This window comes from Papio anubis, chromosome 13, assembly GCF_008728515.1.
Source record: "Papio anubis isolate 15944 chromosome 13, Panubis1.0, whole genome shotgun sequence".
Classification (NCBI taxonomy): Eukaryota; Metazoa; Chordata; class Mammalia; order Primates; family Cercopithecidae; genus Papio; species Papio anubis.
Window position 1 is genome coordinate 97569077 of NC_044988.1, and position 14577 is coordinate 97583653.

General features: G+C 46.3%; 1 protein-coding gene across 3 annotated transcripts in view; it reads left to right on the top strand.

Moving 5' to 3' along the window:
- Positions 1 to 14577, top strand: part of SLC25A25 (solute carrier family 25 member 25) — a 43862-nt gene that overhangs the window by 9208 nt on the left and 20077 nt on the right. The window lies entirely within an intron of this gene.

Consider the following 14577-nt stretch of genomic DNA (forward strand, 5'->3'; position numbering starts at 1 on the left):
AGTTGTAGTCGCGTCACTCACTCTATCTACACAAAAAGATGTCTTTGGCCTGCGTGTTTTCCCTGGACAGAAACGGGACCTCCTCATCTTGCAAGCCTGTTGCCCTCTCTTAAGCCATGGATCGTCTTTCCTAAGTACGGAGTTGACCTTGAAGTTGTGAAAGTGGAAGCTCAAGTAGAGCTTACTTCAAAGCTTTGGAGATTATCTCACTAACCAGCATTACTTGGCAGAAGTGGGACTAAGGCTTGGAAGCCGGGTTGCTTGGAGGCCAAGCCGGTTCCAGAATCCAGGATTTTGACTCTGCCCCATTTAGTTCAACACAGTGCCTCCTTCCTTCTTTGACTGTGGACACTTGCCTTTAAAACTTGGTCACATTGGTTGGGCGTGGTGGCTCACGCCTGTAATCCCAGCACTTTGGGAGGCCGAGGCGGGTGGATCACGAGGTCAGGAGATCGAGACCATCCTGCCTAACACGGTGAAACCCCGTCTCTGCTAAAAATACAAAAAAAAAAACTAGCCCGGTGTAGTGTCGGGCGCCTGTAGTCCCAGCTACTCGGGAGGCTGAGACAGGAGAATGGCGTGAACCCGGGAGGCGGAGCTTGCAGTGAGCTGAGATCGCACCACTGCACTCCAGCCTGGGCGATGAGCAAGACTCCATCTCAAAAAAAAAAAAACTTGGTCACATTTATTTTCATAGTTGATGACATTGACATACCTGTGCATAACGCTGTCTCAGCATTTTAAGGCCCTGGTGGTGCACAGGAAGCCGTGACTAAAACAATAGCTACACTGTTCCTAATATGGGATATAAAAGACTCAACACCATACCTGAAAAAAGAAGCTGTTGTCTTAAAGATGCATCTTCCTTTAAAGTAAATGAATAACAAAGGTAGGCCATAAGGAGCTTCTTATCTACTTTAAGCCCTTGGCTGGCTTTTCCAGGAAGTTTGAGGAGATGAGTCATGACTCATTTTCCGCAGGGTCAATGGGAAACTGGGAGGTGGCTGTCCCTGTTCCTGCCAGTGCCTGAAGCTTTCAGTGTTATTCATCAACCTCTGGCTCCATACCTTCTCCGTCTTCCCCTCCCCTCCCGCTGGCTGGAGTTCGATGTATACTCTTTCCAAAACACGAAACCGCCTACATTGTGTGAGAAGACTCTCAAAACCATTGATTGAAATGCTTCTGATGCAAAAAAAAAGAAAAAAACAAGTGAGAGAGGTAGTTTAGATCACCAAGAATAAGAACCTAACCACATAATGGGCCGTGGCTCAAGCCTGTAATCCCAGCACTTTGGGAGGCCGAGACGGGCGGATCACGAGGTCAGGAGATCGACCATCCTGGCTAACACGGGAAACCCCGCCTACTAAAAAATACAAAAAATCCAGCCGGGCGAAAGTGGCGGCTTCAGTCCCAGCTACTCCGGGAGGCTGGTGGTGAGAACATGGAACCCGGAGGCTGGAGCTTGCAGTGAGCCGGAGATCCCAGCCACAGCACTCCAGCCTGGTGACAGAGCAAGACTCCGCCTCAAAAAAAAAAGACTATCTCGGAGTTACGCTAGGGTCACGCCAGTTATCCCAGCATCTCAGGGAGGTTAAGGCAGGTGGATCACTTGAGGTCAGGCTTGAGACCAACTCTTACTAACCACAAAACCTTGTTTCTACTAAAAAAATACAAAAAAAAAATTAGCTGGGCCTGGTAGTGCATGCCTATAATCCCAGCTACTGGGGAGGCTGAGGCAGGTGAATCACTTGAACCTGGGAGGCGGAGGTTGCAGTGAGCCAGGATCATGCCACTGCACTCCAACCTGGGCGACAGAGTGATATCCCATCTCAAAAAAACCCAGGAGGTGGAGGAGGTTACAGTGAGCTGAGATCGTGCCACTGCACTTCCGCTTCTGGGTAACAGAGTGAGACTCTGTCTCAAAAAGAGAACCAACTGTCTGTTGAATCCTTTATCTATAGAGTAGATTGACACAGTGGAATGGTCCTGTTGGTTAAAACCAGCTATGGTGCACACTTTCATCAATCTTGTTGGCCTTTTTTTTTTTTTTTCTTTTTTTGAGATGGAGTTTTGCTCTCGACACCCAGGCTGGAGTGCATGGAGGCATGAAGTAGTTGGGATTACAGGCATGCACCACCACTGCTAATTTTTGTATTTTACTAGAGATGAGGTTTCACCTGCCAGTGCAGGCTGGTCTCTCTCAACTCCCGACCTCAGGTGTGATCCGCTTCCACCTCGGCCTCCCAAAGTGCTGGGATTACAGGTATGAGCCACTGGGCGCCCAGCCATTGTTGGCTTTTTTCTATTCCACGGCCCAAAACCCTGTTGCTTTTGGTTAAGGCTTTAGATTGAGTTGAACTATATAGTGTTAGAACTGAGCATTTTCAAGGCTGTTCAGTTCACTCCCTACATATTTTACAGGCCGAAGTTAAACACTTGTCCAGTGTCCTGCTAAAAGCATTGTAGGGGATCTTTTAGGGAGAAAGACAAGGTCTCAGCACCCCTTAGTGATGCATTTATGGACACAGTTAACTTTTTCCTTTTTTCATTTTATGACTCTAGTGTATTTTTTGTTTGCCAGAGTCTCTTCCTCTAACCTAGAAGAAGGAAAAATAGATCTAAGGTAGATAGTTCTATAGCTAAAGAATTCCTAGCTGGCACAGTGGCTCACTGTAACTTCAGCACTTTGGGAGGCTGAGGTGATCACAAGGTCAGGAGTTCAAGACCAGCTTGACCAACATGGTGAAACCCTCGCCTGACCAACATGGTGAAACCCCATCTCTACTAAAAATAATACAAAATTAGCCGGGAGTGGCGGGAGGCACACCTGTAATCCCAGCTACTCGGGCCAGGCAGGAGGACGCTGAACTCAGGAGGCAGAGGCTGCAGGAGCTGACCGCGGCTTCACTGCACTCCATCCGGGTGACAGAGCAAAACTCCTCAAAAAAAGAATTCCCTTTTTTTGTTTTGTTTTTGTTTGTTTGTTTTTTGTTTGTTTGTTTTGAGACGGAGTCTCGTGCTGTCGCTTCAGGCTGGAGTGCAGGGCCAGATCTCAACTCACTGTAAGCCCTCCCAGGTTCACGCCATTCTCCAGCCTCAGCTCTCCTGCTGCATCAGCCACCGGCTATTTTTGTACTCTTAGTAGAGACGGGTTTCACCGTATAGCCAGGATGGTCTCTGATCTCCTGACCCTGATCCCACTTCCATCTCGGCCTCCCAAAGTGCTGGGATTACAGGCTTGAGCCACCGCCAGCCTGGCCAAGAATTTATTAATTGAGTAACCAGTTTCAGCCTCCTAAACAATTCTCAAAAAAAAAAAAAGAATTGTTTAGAGAGCTGGCTTGGTTTAAACCAGTTATTAGCCAGCATTCTCCCAGCTGCCCTCCCACCCTGAACAACTGCTGCATGTAAGGCAGCCCAGGGAGGGTTTCACCCCCATGACCTCTCTTCTGCCTGCGGTCCTTGTGCAAAGCAGAGCAAGCAGCTGGTGAGAGTTAAGTTTGCGTTGATTCAGACCATCTCAGTGTGAGAGTGCAATCCTGAGATCAGTTTCCAGAAACTAAAAACATTTTGTGTTGCTTTAGTAATAAATGTGTTGGTTTGCTTTTTCACGCGGGAGAATGAAAGGAGAGGATACGGACAGGGTGGATACAACAAGTAGGCTCACATGGACGAATTGCGTGGCTCCCACTGGCCCGTGTTGGGTTGCTTCAACATTTTTTGAACATTTTAGGTGATTGGGTTGTCGCATGCTGGCCTCCATACCTTATTCACCCCCTGCTCCTTACGCTTGGTGCACATGTCTAATCTAAAGGAGAATCATGCTCTTATAAGTGCAGAAAAAGAAGAAAAATTAGGCCGGGCACGGTGGCTCATGTCTGTACTCCTAGCACTTTGGGAGGCTGAGGTTGGATGACTTCTTGAGGCCAGGAGTTCGAGACCAGCCTGGGCAACATAGAGAGACCCAATCGCTACAAAAATTTTTTAAAAATTAACCAGGCATGCCTGTGGTCCCAGCTACTTGGGAGGTTGAGGTAGTGAGGCTGCAGTGGCCATGATCACACCTGCACTCCAGCCTGGGTGACAGAGCCAGACCCTGTCTCAAAATAAAATAAAATAAAATAAAGTAGAAATGCCATGTTTCCACGCGGAGTCTTGCTTCTGCAGAACTTGACTTGTTACATCTTAAAATCCTACACTTAGGGTTGTGTAAATTTTGTATGCCTCTCACTTTCTTGTAGAGAAAAGAAAAAGACATCTTTAATAGGCATTCACCTTGAACTTAGAACCTTGAGGGGGACTGGCTTTTCACCAGGAGTAAACAGAAGCCATCCACAAGACAGGGTTTTCGTGCCAGACTTCTCTTTTCCTTCCACAGTTACAGGAGTTTTCTATAGGGAGTTTTTGTCAGAGCTAGATTTTCCAGTTCTATTTCCTGAAATGGAAATAGATCACAGATTTCCTTTTTTCATTATTGCAATTCTGTCATCTGCCATACCTTTGTTTCATTGGTGCCAAATGAGGTGAGTTGTGGCTCTTCATTGTCCAATTGTTGCTGAGTCACACCAGGTGGGTGTTTAAGAGTCCTGCCTTACAGCCTGAAACTCCAGCCGCCCAGTGCAGGCAGCACCTAGGAGCTGAGTGTTTCCGTTGGCTGATTGGTTCATTCCAGCAGAGACTGACATTCACCTGCTACAGTCCTGCCTCTGGAATAGACTGGCACTACCGTGTATCAGTATATAAAAGAGTCTTCAAACTCTTGCCTCCTGTACCACCCAAAAATAATTTTGAAAACAGCATATCCCCTTGCACGTTTTGTACATCTGCTTTATTATTTTTATTTTATTTTATTTTAACACAGAGTCTCGCCCAGGCTAGAGTGCAGTGGCGCAATCTTGGCTCACTGCAACTTCTGCCTCCCGGATTCAAGCGATTCTTCTGCCTCAACCTCCCAAGTAGCTAGGATCGCCACTCCCAGCTAATTTTTATATTTTTAGTAGAGACGTGGTTTCACCATGTTGGCCAGGCTGGTCCCCAGTTCCTGACCTCAGGTGATCCATCCATCTTGGCCTCCAAAGTGCTGGGATTACAGGTGTGAGACACCGCACCCGGCCTGTACATCTGCTTTGAATGTTTTTGTTTGAGGCCGGGTGCAGTGGCTTACACCTGTAATCCCAGCACTTTGGGAGACTGAGGTGGGCAGATCACAAGGTCAGGAGTTCAAGACCAGCCTGGCCAACATGGTGAAAGTCCATCTCTACTAAAAAATACAAAAGTTAGCTGGGCATGGTGGCAGGCACCTGTAGTCCCAGCTACTCAGGAGGCTGAGGCAGAAGAATCGCTTGAACCCAGGAGGTGGAGGTTGCAGTGAGCTGAGATCGTGCCATTGCACTCCAGCCTGGGCAACAGAGTGAGACTCTGTCTCAAAAAAAAAAAAGTTTTTGTTTGTTGGTCTTGGTTTGGGTTCTGGTTTTAGTCAAAATCTTAGAGCTGCAGATTTGACTCATTTAATTCATGGAAAAGGCTTTCTATATGACCATATTGGCTGTGCCAGTCCTCATCAAATCAGTCAGCCTAATCATTCTGACTTTCTGTCAAATAAAATCCCACTTCATCTGTTAACTTTCTAAAAAGTGTTAATACTCTTCCCTCTCATGGCTTCTGAGTGTTTTAATGTTTCTTTTTTTTTCTTTTTCTTCTTCTTTTTTTTTTTTGAGATGGAGTATTGCTCTGTTGCCCAGGCTGGAGTTCAGCGGCGCAATCTCAGCTCACTGCAAGCTCTGCCTCCCAGGTTCACGCCATTCTCCTGCCTCAGCCTCCCGAGTAGCTGGGACTACAGGCGCCCGCCACCATGCCCGGCTAATTTTTTATTTTTGTATTTTTAGTAGAGACGGGGGTTCACCGTGTTAGCCAGGATGGTCTCAATCTCCTGACCTTGTGATCCGCCCGCCTCGGCCTCCCTAAGTTCTGGGATTACAGGCATGAGCCCCTGTGCCCGGCTGAGTGTTAATATTTCTAAGATGGGTACTAGGCAGTTAAGCAAGGAGGTGAGGAGACTTGGAGATTGCTGTGGAGTCGGTCAGTCATGAGAACTCGCTTTCGCTTTCTGCATTGTTCTTCTAAGACTCCCTTGGGATTCTCCCATTGTCTTTGTGTGTGGTACTCCAGGCACCTTTGTACTCTGGGCATTTTATCAGGGTAATTTGGAATAAGTCAAGTGCCCATGTTTCGACTCACTACTTCCCTCTAGAGGTGTATTCCATTAGAATCTGTTCTCTGAAAAGTACCGATTCTAAGCTCCAGCAACCAACTGAATGGACCTCAGTGGGCTAAGGGCATTCCAGGTAAACGCGAAAAACTAATTCAGGCCATGATGGGAAGGGAGGGACATGCCTAATTATACCCTCCTCTCTGCAATTCAGGCACAAGCAACCAGCATTAACATTAAAACAGATTTTTTTTTTTTTTGAGACAGTCTCACTCTGTCACCCAGGCTGGAGTGCAGTGGCGCCATCTTGGTTCACTGCAACCTCTGCCTCCTGGGTTCAAACGAGTCTCCTGCTTCAGCCTCCCAAGTAGTTGGGATTACAGGAGCCCACCTCGGCCTCCCAAAGTCCTGGGATTACAGGCGTGAGCCACCACGCCTGGCCTGACACTCCTTTTTATTGATTCCAGGTCTCTAGATAATAACCCTTTCAACCCCAGTTGCCAATCAGAAAATTTTTGAATCCAACTATGATCTGGAAACCCCCACCTTCAAGCTGTCCCACCTTACCGGGCTGAACCAATGTACACCTTACAGGTATTGACTGATGTCTTCTTGTCACTTCTGTCTCCCTAAAATGTATAAATCAAGCTATAACCCAACCACCTTGGGCTCGTATTCTCAGGACCTCCTGGGACTGTATCATGGGCCTTGGTCACTTATATCTGGCTCACAATAAACCTCTTTAAATATTTTACAGAATTCGACTCTTTTCATTGACACCATCAAGCCTCTATTGTCTAGATTCTTAGAGCAGTGGTTATTTCTGCAGGTATTAACCTCCTCTTAACCGGGTTCTATTGATGTTTGTAAGCTACTTTTACAAGAAGGTTACACTTGGCAGTCTGTCCCTGAATGTGGGTGATCCATCCTACCCAAAAAAGCTAGATGTGAAAGGAAAGAAATGTACTATATTGACCCACAAGGAAATCAAAGACACAAGAAAAATGTTTTGAAAAATATATATTGGGCCGGACACAGTGGCTCACACCTGTAATCCCAACATTTCGGAGGCCAAGGTGGGAGGATCACTTGAGGTCAGAAGTTCGAGACCATCCTGGCCAACATGGTGGAACCTCCATCTCTACTAAAAATATAAAACTTAGCTGGGTGTGGTGGCGGGCGCCTGTAATCCCAGCTACTGGGGAGACTGAGGCAGGAGAATCACTTGAAGCCAGGAGGTGGAGGTTGTAGTGAACCAAGATCACACCACTGCACTCCAGCCTGGGCAACAAGAACAAAACTCCATCTCAAAAAAAAAAAAAAAAATTGGGACAGGTGGTGAATTACATCTGTAATTCAAGGTGAGGAGGCCAAGATGGGAGGATCACTTGAGCCCAGGAGTTCAAGACCAGCCTGTGCAACATAGCAAAACCCTATCTTTACCTATATGCAATATATATATTTAAATACATATAGACAAGATATGCAGTGAACACATTCCCGTCGATTCCTGTCTTAGGTGCTGGTCTAGGGAAGTTTAAGATAAATAAGACATGATTGCTAACACGTATTTTTTTTTTCTTCTGCTTGCTTTAGGTTTAATTTGTTCTTTTCTGATATCTTAAGTTGGAAGCTGAAGTCACTGATTTGAGACCTTTCTTTTCTAATATAGGTATTTCCTTCTAAGTACTGCTATGGCTGCATCCTACAAATTTTAATATGTTGTGCTTTCTCATCATTCAAAATACTTTCTAATTTCCTTTTTGATTTCTTCTTTGACATATCACATGAATCATGTACAGTTGTGTTATTTAATTTCCAAATATTTAGGTATTTTCCAAATACTTTTTTTTTTTTTAAAGAGACTGGATCTTGCTATGTTGCCCAGGCTGGTCTTGAACTCCTGGCCTCAAGCAATCCTCCCACCTCAGCCTCCCTAGTAGCAGGAACTATAGGTGCGTACCTGTCATTTTTTTCCAATTTAATTGCACTGTGGTCAAAGTACATACTTTGTATGAGTTGAATCCTTTGAAAGTGATCGAGACTTGTTTTATGGGTGGAATATGTTCTGAGTGCACTTGAAAAGAATGTGTATTCTGCTGTTATTGGGTGGAGTATTTTGTAAATGTCAGTGTGGTCAAGTTGGGTGTTTTTTTGTTTGTTTTTTTAGACAAGATCTCATTCTGTTGCTCAGGCTAGAGTGTGTGATGTGACCATATCTCACTGCAACCTTGAATTTGTGGGCTCAAACAGTCCTCCTGCCTTACCCTCCTGAGTACCTGGGACTACAGGTGTGAGCCACTATACTCGGCTAATTTTTTTTTTTTTTTTTTTTTTTTGAGACCGAGTTTCGCTCTTGTTGCCCAGGCTGGAGTGCAATGGCGTGATCTCAGCTCACTGCAACCTCTACCTCCCAGGTTCAAGCAATTCTTGAGTAGCTGGGATTACAGGCTTGCACCACCACACCTGGCTAATTTTGTATTTTCAGTAGAGACGAGGTTTCTCCATGTTGGTCAGGCTGGTCTCAAACTCCTGACCTCAGGTGATCCGCCTGCCTCAACCTCCCAAAGTCCTGGGATTACAGGTGTGAGCCACTGTGCCTGGCCACTTGGCTAATTTTGCTATATTTTCTAGAGACAGGATCTTACTTTGTTTCCCAGGCTGGTCTCAAACTTCTGACTTCAAGCAATCCTTCCGCCTCAGCCTCCCAAAGTGCTGGGATTGCAGGTGAGAGCCACCATACCTGGCCTAGTTTTAGAATCTTAAACAGTATACTTTCATTTCTATCCTCCCAGCCTTTGAGCTGTGCTTCTCATGCATTTTACTGTTACACATATTATATAATCCCACAGTGTATTGTTTTATTTTTGCTTTAAATAGTCACTTATCTTTTAAAGATACTTAAATAGACTGGAAATAGTAGCTCATGCCTGTAATCCCAACACTTTGGGAGGCCAAGGTGGGTGGATCACCAGAGATCAGGAGTTCAAGACCAGCCTGGCCAACATGGTGAAACCCCATCTCTACTAAAAATGCAAAAATTAGCTGGGCATGGTGGCGGGTGCCTGTAATCCCAGCTACTTGGGAGTCTGAGGCAGGAGGGCAGGATAATTGCTTGAACCCAGGAGGCGGAGGTTACAGTGAGCTGAGATTGCACCATTGCATTCTAGCCTGGGCAGCAAGAGCAAAACTCCATCTCAAAAAAAAAAGATACTTAAATAATAAGAAAAAGGTCCTTCATTTATCCACATAGTTAGCATTTCTGGCGTTCATTTCTTTGTATAGACTCAGTTTTTATCGAGTATCATTTTCCTTGCACCTGAAAGACTCTCTTTAACATCTCTTGTAAATGCAGATCTGACCTGCAGGTGATAAATTCTTTTTCACCTTTTGCATGTCTGAAAAAAATCTCTTAATTTGCTTTTCTTTTAGAAGATATTTTTCTGGGAATAGAATTCTGGATTGACAATTTCTGATGGGACATCCCCAGTCATTCTTAATTGTTTTTTTTGAGACGGAGTCTCACTCTATAGCCCAGGCTGGAGGTGCAGTGGGGCAATCTCGGCTCACTGCAACCCCTGCTGCCCAAGTTCAAGCGATTCTCCTGCCTCAGCCTCCCGTGTAGCTGGGATTACAGGTGCCTGCCACTGCACCCGGCTAATTTTTGTGTTTTTAGTAGAGACGGGGTTTCACTATGTTGGCCAGGCTGGTCTTGAACTCCTGACTTTGTGATTCACCTGCCTCGGCTGCCAAAAGTGCTAGGATTACAGGCATGAGCCACTGCATCCAGCCTATTTTCTTTTTTTGTTTGTTTTGTTTTGTTTTGCTTTGTTTTTTTGAGACGGAGTCTCGCTCTGTCGCCCAGGCTGGAGTGCAGTGGCCGGATCTCAGCTCACTGCAAGCTCCGCCTCCTGGGTTTACGCCATTCTCCTGCCTCAGCCTCCCGAGTAGCTGGGACTACAGGCGCCCGCCACTTCGCCCGGCTAATTTTTTGTATTTTTTAGTAGAGACGGGGTTTCACCGTGTTAGCCAGGATGATCTCGATCTCCTGACCTTGTGATCCGCTCATCTCGGCCTCTCAAAGTGCTGGGATTACAGGCTTGAGCCACCGCGCCTGGCTCTAGTTTCTTGTATTTTTTTAGTAGAGACGGGGTTTCACCGTGTTAGCCAGGATGGTCTCGATCTCCTGACCTCGTGATCCGCCTGTCTCGGCCTCCCAAAGTGCTGGGATTACAGGCGCGAGCCACCGCGCCCGGCCTATTTTCTTTTTTTTTAATTCATCACCTGTATTTTGGGCCGGGCGTGGTGGCTCACGCCTGTAATCCCAGCACTTTGGGAAGCTGAGGTGGGTGGATCACCTGAGGTCAGGAGTTCGAGACCAGCCTGGCCAACCTGGTGAAACTCCATCTCTACTAAAAATACAAAAATTAGCCAGGTATGGTGGCTTACACCTGTAATCCCAGATCCTCAGAAGGCTGAGGCAGAAGAGTCGCTTGAACCTGAGAGACAGAGATTACAGTGAGCCGAGATCATGCCATTGCACTCCACCTAGGACGGCAGAACAAAACACAGTCTCAAAAAAAAACAAAATAAAACAAAAAAGTCACCTGTGTTTCACTCAGGAACCCAGTCATTCTTTTTTTTTTTTTTTTTCTCCCAAGGCGGAGTCTCGCTCTGTTGCCCAGGCTGGAGTGCAGTGGCTCAATTTCAGCTCACTGCAGGCTCCACCTCCCGGTTTCACGCCATTCTCCTGCCTCAGCCTCCCAAGTAACTGGGACTACAGGTGCCTGCCACCATGCCTGGCTAATTTTTTTTTTTTTTTAGTAGAGACGTGGTTTCACCATGTTAGCCAGGATAGTCTCAATCTCCTGACCTTGTGATCCACCCACCTTGGCCTCCCAAAGTTCTGGGATTACAGGAGTGAGCCACTGCACCTGGTCATTCTTTTATTTTCATTCTTTTATTTTATTTTTATTTATCTTTTTATTTTTTTGAGATGGAGTCTCGCTCTGTCGCCATCTGGAGTGCAGGGCAGTGGTGCGATCTCAGCTCACTGCAACCTCCACCTCCCAGGTTCAAGTGATTTGCCTGCCTCAGCCTCCTGAGTAGCTGGAACTACAGGCATGAGCCACCACGCCCAGCTAGTTTTTGTATTTTTAGTAGAGACAGGGTTTCACCATGTTGACCAGGATGGTCTCGATCTCCTGACCTCTTGATCCACCCGCCTCAACTTCCCAAAGTGCTGGGATTATAGGAATGAGCCACCGCACCTGGCTGGAACCCATTCTTTTTTTTTGGAGACGGAGTCTCGCTCTGTCACCCAGGCTGGAGTGCAGTGGCCGGATCTCAGCTCACTGCAAGCTCCGCCTCCCGGGTTTACACCATTCTCCTGCCTCAGCCTCCCGAGTAGCTGGGACTACAGGCGCCCGCCACCTCGCCCAGCTAGGTTTTTGTATTTTTTTAGTAGAGACGAGGTTTCACCGTGTTAGCCAGGATGGTCTCGATCTCCTGACCTCGTGATCCGCCCGTCTCGGCCTCCCAAAGTGCTGGGATTACAGGCTTGAGCCACCGCACCCAGCCAGAACCCAGTCATTCTTGTCTGTATGTAATGGGTCTTGTTTTCTCTGTCTGCTTTTAAGATTTCCTCTTTATCACTGGTGTTCTGAAATTTAGTTGTGATGTGTCAGAGTTAGTTTTTTTGATGTTTCTTGTGCTAAGGGTTTGTTGAGCGCCTTAGATATGTAGATCTGTAGCTTTCAATAAATGTGGAGAAAAATTTGGCCATTATTTCTTTAAATTATGTTTTCAGCCCCCTCCCCATGGACTCCAGCTATGGGTGTTAACCTGTTTGGGTCATCCCACCGCTCACCAATGCTCTGTTTTGTTTCCTCTGTGTTTTATTTTAGGAAGTTTCTATCGCTGTGTCTTCAAGTTTATTAATCTTTTCTTCTGCAGTGTCTGATCTGTTAAAATCATTTTTCATCTGAGACATTGTAGTTTGAGGTGGGGCTTTTTAATCTGCGGAGTCTCTACATGACATACTTGATCTTTCCTTTCTTGTGCATAGGAAGTACAATTATGATCATTTTGAATGTCCCTGTGTCCTAAGTCTATCATTTCTGCTCAGTCTCTATTGATTTCTGTCCTCATTATGGGTCTTTTCCTGCTTCTTTGTAGTTCCTATTCATTTTTTTACTGGAGTTCACCCTCTTGGGTGCTGGTTATTAGTGTATTCCTATGAGTATTCTTGAGCTTTATCTTGGAGTAGTTTGACCCTTGCAGGGCTTGCTTTGTTGGGCAGAACAAGGACAGCATTTAGCCGAGGGCTGGCTTTGCCTCATTGTAGAGGCAAAATCCTCTGAGCGCTCTTTCTAAACCTCCCTGTATTCTGAGGTTTTCCACTCTGGCTGACGGGAACGGGACTATTCCCAGCCCTGTGATCCTTTGGGATGGTTCTTTTCCATGCTCAGGTAGGTTCCTCCCACCCATGCGCTGTGACTCCCTGGGGACCCTTGGGGGAGCTCACCCTCTGTGCAGCTCCCTCCTCTCCAGTGCTCTGTCTTGCACACTCCAGCTGCCCTGGCCTGGCCTCCCCAGCCTCCCAGCCCCATCTCTTGAACATCAGGAGGCTGCTGGGTTCCACCTGGCTTCTCCGCTCTGCACCTAGACTGGAAGCTCCAGGCAGGAAGCTGGGGCAATGGGAAGCGCTCCTGGCTTCATTTGTATACATTTCTCAGGAATCAGTGTCCTTAGCCTGTTGTCCAGTGGCTGGGAAAGATGGTTTTCTATGTTTTGTCTGCACTTGTAGTTGTAGGCAGGAAGGTGACTTGGTCCCATCTTGGCTGGAAGCCCCTGAACTCATAACCCAGTTCTGTGGTAGGAGGAAGTGCATTAAATTAAAAAGCGGTAATCTAAATAAGGGATTTCTCTTACGTCTGTAGATGGGAAGCCAAAACATCACTATCCCTTCCATCTGGCCAGACTTTCTGTGCCTAAAAACAGGGTTCACATTCATTAAAGGATTGATTTATTTATTTTTGAGACAGGGTCTCACTCTGTCACCCAGGCTGCAGCCTCCACTTCCCAGGCTCAGGTGATTCTCCCACCTCAGCCTCCCGCATAGCTGGGACTACAGGTACGCACCACCATGCCCGGCTAATTTTTGATTTTTTTGTAGAGACAGAGTCACATTGTATTGACTATGCTGGTCTCAAACTGTGGGCTCAAAAGACCCGCCTCGGCCTCTCAAAAGTGCTGGGATTACAGACGTGAACCACCACTCCTGGCCAAAGGATTTTTATTTCCTTAGGGTTTTTGGCTGTGGACTGGCTCTTCTTTAGTATTAAAATGACCTAGTTGGATGACTCACAATCATTTTGTAGATAATAATAATAATAAAATAGCTAATAGCTCCATGTACTGTCCTAAGAGCTTTATATATTCTCTAATTTAGTCTTTAACCCATTCTATGAAGTACTAACCCCGTTTTGCACATAAGGATAGTGAAGCACAGAGAGCTGAAGTAACTTAGCCAAGACTACACAGCTAATAAGTGAAGGCCGGGATTGGAATATGGGGTCTGGCTCCAGAGACTGTACATTTAATCAACATGCAAAACTGCTTCTGGACAAGTTCTGTTTATCTAGTGAGAGGGCAACAGATACAGGCTCCTTCAGCTTTCAGAACAAGCCTTAGGACCCCATCTCAACCATCTTGCTTTCTCTCCATATCGTCTTTTTTTTTTTTTTTTTTGATACAGGGTCTCACTCTGTCACCCAGGCTGGACTGCAGTGGCACAGTGATGGCTCACTGCAGCCTCGACCACCCACGCTCAAGTGATCCTCCCACCTCTCAGCCTCCTGAGTAGCTGGGACTACAGTATGCACCACAGTGCCTGGCTGATTTTTTTTTACTTTTTGTAGAGGCTGGTTTCTCCACATTGCCCAGGCTGGTCTCAGACTCCTGGGCTCAGGCAGCCGGCCCACCTCCATCTCCCAAAGTACTGGGATTACAGGTGTGAGACACTGTGCTCGGCCTTCTTTTTCAATAATTGTTTTATTTACGTGTGTATGTGTGTATGTCTGGGTCATACATGCTTATGGTTCAGTTTCGCAAGATTTAAGAGGATGGTGAAAACACGTCTCTCATCTGCCTTTCGTCTCTCAAAGCCGCAAGTGCCCTCCCTGCCGCACACCCTCTCTTCAATTTGATTGTCTTTCCGGAGGCCGTCTTCACAAATACAAGCTAGGAATAAATAGCAGCACACAATCCCCTCTCTTCTATACTTTGTCTTTTAACAAGTTGATTTTATGTTTTTTTTTTTTTTTTTTAATGGAATTTCACTCTTGTTGCCCAGGCTGGAATGCAAT